Source organism: Aegilops tauschii, chromosome 5, assembly GCF_002575655.3.
Source record: "Aegilops tauschii subsp. strangulata cultivar AL8/78 chromosome 5, Aet v6.0, whole genome shotgun sequence".
Taxonomy (NCBI): domain Eukaryota; kingdom Viridiplantae; phylum Streptophyta; class Magnoliopsida; order Poales; family Poaceae; genus Aegilops; species Aegilops tauschii.
This window is the reverse complement of record NC_053039.3, coordinates 177,278,219-177,285,455: the sequence shown is the minus strand read 5'-3', so window position 1 is coordinate 177,285,455 and position 7,237 is coordinate 177,278,219.

Sequence of the window (7,237 nt, the reverse complement as noted above, 5' to 3'; positions counted from 1 at the left end):
CAAAGAGCCCATATTACCTTGTTGATGCGGAGCATCCTTCCATCATCCCCATGGACTCTACACCAACACATCAAGCCCCACGTGGACCTATGACAAGAGCTAGAGCACGTGCATTGGGAAACGAGGTGAACTCCTTCCTACTGAACTTGCATATGGATACAAATGGAACTTGGTTGCTACCTCACGAAAAAATGCTATGACTCATTAGGTACAAAGAGGAACACCACCAAGAAGCTCAGGAGCATCACCAAGGAGAAGGAGGATCATCCCAAGGCCACGCAGAGCAAGATGGAGCACAACAACAACACTGGAAGTCCCAGGTGACCACGTGCGCACGGGCCCCCGACACCCCGTGCCCACGGACTATCCAGAGAGTTGGCGCTGGGGCACCCCGTGCGCACGGGTGTGTAACGTGCCCACGGGGCCCCCGTGCGCACGGGCCCAACTAACTCCGTGCGCACGGGCTCTCCAGGATGGACGACCGAGATCTCCTGTTTGAGCTCCTCTTCATCCTTTTCGACCCCAAGCCTATATAAACCGTTCCTAGGGTCATGTTTAGGGATAGCAGAGTATTAGATGAGATATTTGTGAGCTTTTCTCCTACTACCTTCCCTCTTGTGGATCAAGACCCCTTAGGGAAGAATCCTTGTGGATTTCAAGATCTCCACAAGGAGAAGACTATCTTCAAGACCTCATCTCCTAGGAGTGGGAAGAAATTTTCCGTTGTATCCTTCCTTTGATTGTGTTTGTGACTTGTGGTTCTTGTGTTGCTATTCTAGAGGATGTGTCATTGGGTATTGTTGGAGTGATTTCCTCTTTGTGATTTCTTGGTGTTCCTCCTTTTCCCCCTCCATGTGTGAAAAGATCCATCTAAGGGTTTCACCCTACAACACTTGTCCTCTCCTTTGAATAAATGTCTGCAGATTCCAGCTTAGTCCAATGCACGGGCACTATTATTATAATCCACACCGTTTGGTCGTGCAAGTGAAAGGCAATAATGACGATATGTGATGAAATGATTGAGATGAGGAAAAGCTGGTATGAACTCCACCTATCTTGTTTTTGTAAATATGATTAGTTGATCGTTCTTGATTCAGCCCATTATGAATGAAACATGTTTGCAATGACAATTAGAGATTATAGTTACTCATGGCAAGCTTAATTAGCTAGGAGTTTATAATGGTTTACCTCGCGTGCCAACATGCTTTTAAAATGGTCGTGATGTAGTATGATAGGATGGTATCCTCCTTTGAATGATTTGAGTGGCTTGACTTGGCACATGTTCACGCATGTAGTTGAAATAAAATCAACATAGCCTCTACGATACTTATGTTCATGGTGATTTTTATCCTACTCATGCTTGCACTCATTGTTGGTTAATCTCAATGAATGTTTATGACTGTTGTCGTTCTCTAGTTGCTCGCTCCTCAATCGCTTGCTAGGCTTCACTTTTACTAAGCAGGAATACTGCTTGTGCATCCACTTCCATAAACCCGAAGTTGTTCCATATGAGTCCACCATACCTACCTATATGTGGTATTTACCTACCGTTCCAAGTAAATTTGCATGTGCCAAACTCTAAATCTTGAAATGATAATCTGTTTGTATGCCCGAATCGCTAATGTAGCGACTGGGCGCAATCAATATTTTCCATGCTAGGTGGGTTATTCTCACGATGAGTGGACTCCGCTCGTCATTCACGAGAAAATGGCTGGTAATTGGGATGCCCAGTTCCATGCTCAAATCAAATCAAAATATAACTTCAAACAAAACTCCCCCAGGACTATTGTTAGTTGGACAGTACCCGTTGTTTCGGACCAGCCGTGGAATGTGCTTGTTGGTGCAGGCGGAGTACAAACCTTACCGTTCTGTTTGGGAACCGCCTATAATGTATCTAGTATGGAAGATACCGAGATCTCTTGGTTGTTATGTTGACAATGAAAGAATACCGCTCAAAATATTATTTACCTCTGTTTTAAAAGCTCAAGCTCTGGCACCTCTGCAAATCCCTACTTCCCTCTGTGAAGGGCCTATCTATTTACTTTTACGTTGAGTCATCATCCTCTTATAAAAAGCACCAGTTAGGGAGCACCATTGTCATTTGTATGCATTGTTATTAATTGATATTGAGTATGACCGTGACTGGATCTCTTTTACCAAGAACTATAATGTCTAGTTAGTCCTTGATCTTCAGGGGTGCTCTGCATTTATGTTTTGCGGTCTCAGAAAGGGCTAGCGATAATACCATTATGTTATATCATATCATGATTGTTTTGAAAAAGTGTTTTCATTCGAGATTTATTATTATTACTCGCTAGTTGATTATGCCATTGATATGAGTAAATGTGAGACCTAAATGTTATTGTGAATATGGTTAGTTCATAACCTTTGCTGAAAACCTGAATGCTGGCTTTACATATTTACAACAACAAAATCAAATAGAGTTTGTAAAAGTTTTTCTTTATCACTTTCAGTTTGTCAACTGAATTGCTTAAGGACAAGCAATGGGTTAAGCTTGGGGGAGTTGATACGTTTCCATCATATCTACTTTTCCAAACTCTTTTGCCCTTGTTTTGGACTCTAATTTGCATGATTTGAATGGAACTAACCCGGATGACGATGTTTTCAGCAGAATTCGCATGGTGTTATTTTTGTGCAGAAATAGAAGTTCTCGGAATGACCCGAAAATCCATGGAGAATATTTTTGGAATAAATAAAAATAAGAATCTACAGAGGGTGACCCACCTGCTGTCCACAAGGGTGGAGGGCGCGCCCCCCTAGGGCGCCCCCTGCCTTGTGGGTCCCCTAGACCTCCACCGACCTCAACTCCAACTGCATATATTGACGTTCGGGGAGAAAAAAATCAGAGAGATGGAATGATCACGTTTTATGATACGGAGCGGCCGCCACCTCCTATCCTTCATCGGGAGGGCAGATCTGGAGTCCATTCGGGGCTCCAGAGAGGGGAATCCGTCGCCATCATCATCTCCAACCTTCCTCCATCACCAATTTCATAATGCTCACCGGCGTGCGTGAGTAATTCCATCATAGGCTTGCTGGACGGTGATGGGTTTGATGAGATTTATCATGTAATCGTGTTAGTTTTGTTAGGGTTTTATCCCTAGTATCCACTATGTTCTGAGATTAATGTTGCTATGACTTTGCTATGCTTAATGCTTGTCACTAGGGCCCAAGTGCCATGATTTCAGATCTGAACCTATTATGTTTTCATGAATATATTTTTGTTCTTGATCCTATCTTGCAAGTTGTAGACACCTGTTATGAGTTATGATCCGCATACCCCAAGGTGAGAATAATTGGGATTCTTTCCGGTGATTACCGTAGTTTGAGGAGTTCATGTATTCACGAAGTGCTAATGCTTTGGTCCGGTTCTCTATTAAAAGGAGGCCTTAATATCCCTTAGTTTCCATTAGGACCCCGCTACCACGGGAGGGTAGGACAAAAGATGTCATGCAAGTTCTTTTCCGTAAGCACGTATGACTATATACATAATACATGCCTACATTATATTGATGAATTGGAGCTAGTTCTGTGTCACCCTAGGTTATAACTGTTGCAGGATAAATGCCATCCAACATAATTATCCATCAATTATCCATTGCCTACGAGCTTTTCACATATTGATCTTTGCTATGTTACTTTTCCATTGCCACTGTTACAATTGCTACAAAACTACTACTGTTACTTTTGTCACTGTTGCCGTCACTTCCATACTACTTTGCTACTAAATACTTTGCTGCAGATATTAAGTCTTTTAGGTGTGGTTGAATTGACAATCAGCTGCTAATACTTGAGAATTTTCATTGGCTCCCCTTGTGTCGAATCAATAAATTTAGGTTGAATACTCTACCCTCAAAAACTGTTGCGATCCCCTATACTTGTGGGTTATCAAGCATGATATAAATGCTTGACCAAGTTTCTTATTGAAAAAGGCTTTGAAATTGGGAAGATTGATTCTACACTTTTTACTAAAAGGGTTAATGGTGAACTATTTGTGTGCCAAATTTATGTGGATGATATCATATTTGGTTCGACTAACCCTAATTTTAGTGAAAAGTTTGGAAGGCTAATGTCGGAGAAGGTTGAGATGTCTATGATGAGTGAACTCAAATTCTTTCTTGGATTGCAAATTAAGCAAACTAAGGAAGGCACCTTTGTTTCTCAAACAAAGTATACCAAGGACCTTTTCAAGAAGTTCAACATGCAAGAAAGCAAAGGTATGAAAACACCCATGCCTACTAGTGGAAATCTTGACTTGAGTGAGGATGGCAAACCGGTTAACCAAAAGGTTTACCGCTCTATGATTGGTTCATTGTTATATCTATGTGCCTCATGTCCCGATATTATGCTAAGTGTGTGCATGTGTGCTCGATATCAAGCGGCCCCCAAAGAATGTCATCTTAAGGCTGTGAAAAGGATAGTGAGATACTTAATTCATACACCAAATTTTGGCATTTGGTATCCTAAGAGGTCCTCCTTTGATCTTGTCGGCTACTCCGATTCGGACTACGTCGGTGACAAGGTTCATAGAAAGTCCACCTCGGGTACTTGTCCATTTCTTGGTAGATCTCTTGTGTCTTGGTCCTCCAAGAAACAAAACTCGATATCCTTATCCACCCCCGAAGCGGAATACATTGCCGTCGGATCATGTTGTGCTCAATTACTTTGGATGACCCAAACCCTTAAGGATTATGGGATACATGTGAAACATGTTCCATTGCTTTGTGATAATGACAGTTCTATTAAGATTGGTCACAATCCCATGCAACACTCTCGAACTAACCATACTGAAGTTCGTCATCGTTTCATTCGAGATCACATCAATCTTAAGCATGTTTGTACCGATAAGAAATTGGCAGATATATTCACCAAACTGCTTGATGAGAAAGTATTTTTTTGTTTGAGAGGTGAATTGAATATCATTGGTGCCTCAAACTTGGAGTAGAAACTCCAATTGGATACATGCAAGGCATGAGACTTTTTTGACTAATCCTTGATTTTCTCTTATGATGATGATCATATGTCTTGGATCTACACTTGTACCCTTGCATGTTATCTAACCCTTGTAGGTACTTGGATATAGCGACCCGACCCGAATGGATCAAGTCTCTGTGCTTAAGTGTCATCCCTGGATCGGTATGCTGACACACACAGTACTCGAGGATTTATAACAGAGGTAAATCACATGTATAAAGTAACGTAAATACTATTACCTCAATCCAAAAAGCGGAAGTAACAAGGTTGTGGATTCCCATCAACACCAATGGCAAAGTTGAGTGTAGAAATCGTAACCCTAACGTATCACTTACTCGTCGTAAGAATCCTGCAACATGACACGTTGCAGCCCGAAAACGGGTCAGCACATGGAATATGCTGGCAAATTCACACCATAGAGAAATGATGAACAAAGGCTATCACTACATGCATATATGGCTGGTGGAAAAGCTCTATGGTTATAATGTTTTTGCGAAGGTTTGTGCACTTTTCCCACAAGACTCGATCGCCTCCGCTGGATTCTCGCACTACATGATGTTTGAGAAACGGATGACCGAGACATAGTCTTTCAGAAGCGTTTGCACCTTACGATGTGATAGACCGTACCACCTACATCCCCTACATCTGCTAGTCTACCACTGTAAGAGTTCACACAACTTAATCAACTATGCTAGAGCCCATAATAGCTTGCGGCTGCACACGGAAGTTTCTAGCATGAAAAATCTCATGATCCCTTTGAACCTGGGTGGCGGTCCAAAAGAAAAACAGGCAATCCTGGAATACCCAGGTACCTCAATCCACCCAGATGTGAGTTTTAGTTGCCACCTTAAGTAAACCATTAATTAACAATCTCACATCTGTAGTGAATATCTCTCAAACCCAATCCACGTCTACAAGCATAGCATAGCAATATAGGCAAACGTAGAAGTAACTCCCAAGGGTTTGATAATAAAACAGGTAATAGGTACTACCTCAACTACTTCCCAATTCCCACAGTTTAATTAGATCCTAACCATGCAATGTTTGAGGATTGATCTAATGCAATAAAACTGGGTAGTAAAAGAGGTATGATCAAAGTGTTACTTGCCTGCAATGTTGATGAAGATGATTCACACTCAATACTCTGGATAGATCTACTCGTCACACTCCGGTCAATCTATCCTAAGCAAGCAATGGTAACCACACATAAGCAATCACTCAAAAGATCAGAAAGAACGAGGAAAACAATTCGGAAAACTTCAAAACCAAGCAAATAACTCTTGCAACATAAAACAATTTCTAACAGTACCAAAATTATGTGAATTTGGCCTTATCAGAAATTTTAGGTCAAGAGCTTCGATTAGCAAAAAGAATCAACTCAAACGGAGCTACGAAACTAAAGTTACGATCAAATGAAGTTTGAATACAAATCTGTTTGAATTCAAATTTTAAAACTTTCATAAACATGTTTAAGTTGTTTTACTGGATAGAGGGGATCATAACGAAGAAGTGGGCGTTGGTTTCGTTGGATTTGGATAAACGAGTAAAAAGTTGTAGACGTTTGAAGATCAGGGGCTAATCTGTAAATAAATTATTCACAGACGGGTCCCTAGCTGAAAAAAATAAAAGAAAAAGAAAAGCTCTACAGAAAGAACGTTCGCTGCCGAACGCTAGCTAACGAATCTGTTCACTAGAACTACTTAAACAGAAAACATTCATTACATAACTAAACTAAATATAAAAAAACGGGTTTTTAACCAAAACCGAACCTTTAAAATAAAACCGGTTCGGACCGGGGCGGTTTTATCGGACCGGAAGAAAACCGACGGTTGGATCGGGATCGGGCGTCGGCGAGTCGGCGAGTCCGGGCGGCGGCGGCGGTTTGGATCGGCTCCGGCGGGGCGCGGCCTCCGGCGAGCGGTGCGGCGTCGGCGGGGAGCAGCGCGGGGCGGCGGAGGCAGCAGCTATGCGGGGCTAGGCGAGGCGCGGCAGCGGCGGCGGTGGTTGGCAGCGGCGGCGGCGTAGCGATGCGGCTCGAGGCGGCGGCGAGAAGAGATGAGAGAGGGGGGCGGCGGCTTAAATAGAGGGGGCGAGGGGGTGGCGTGGAGGAGGGGTAAGGCGGCGGCGGTTCCCGTGGAGGTCACGGCGCGGCGGCGTGCTGGCTCGGGAGTCCTTCCCGAGCTTGGGGACGACGAGGAGGTGGGCTGGGCCGCGGCCTGGCCTGGGAGCTGGGCCGACCCAG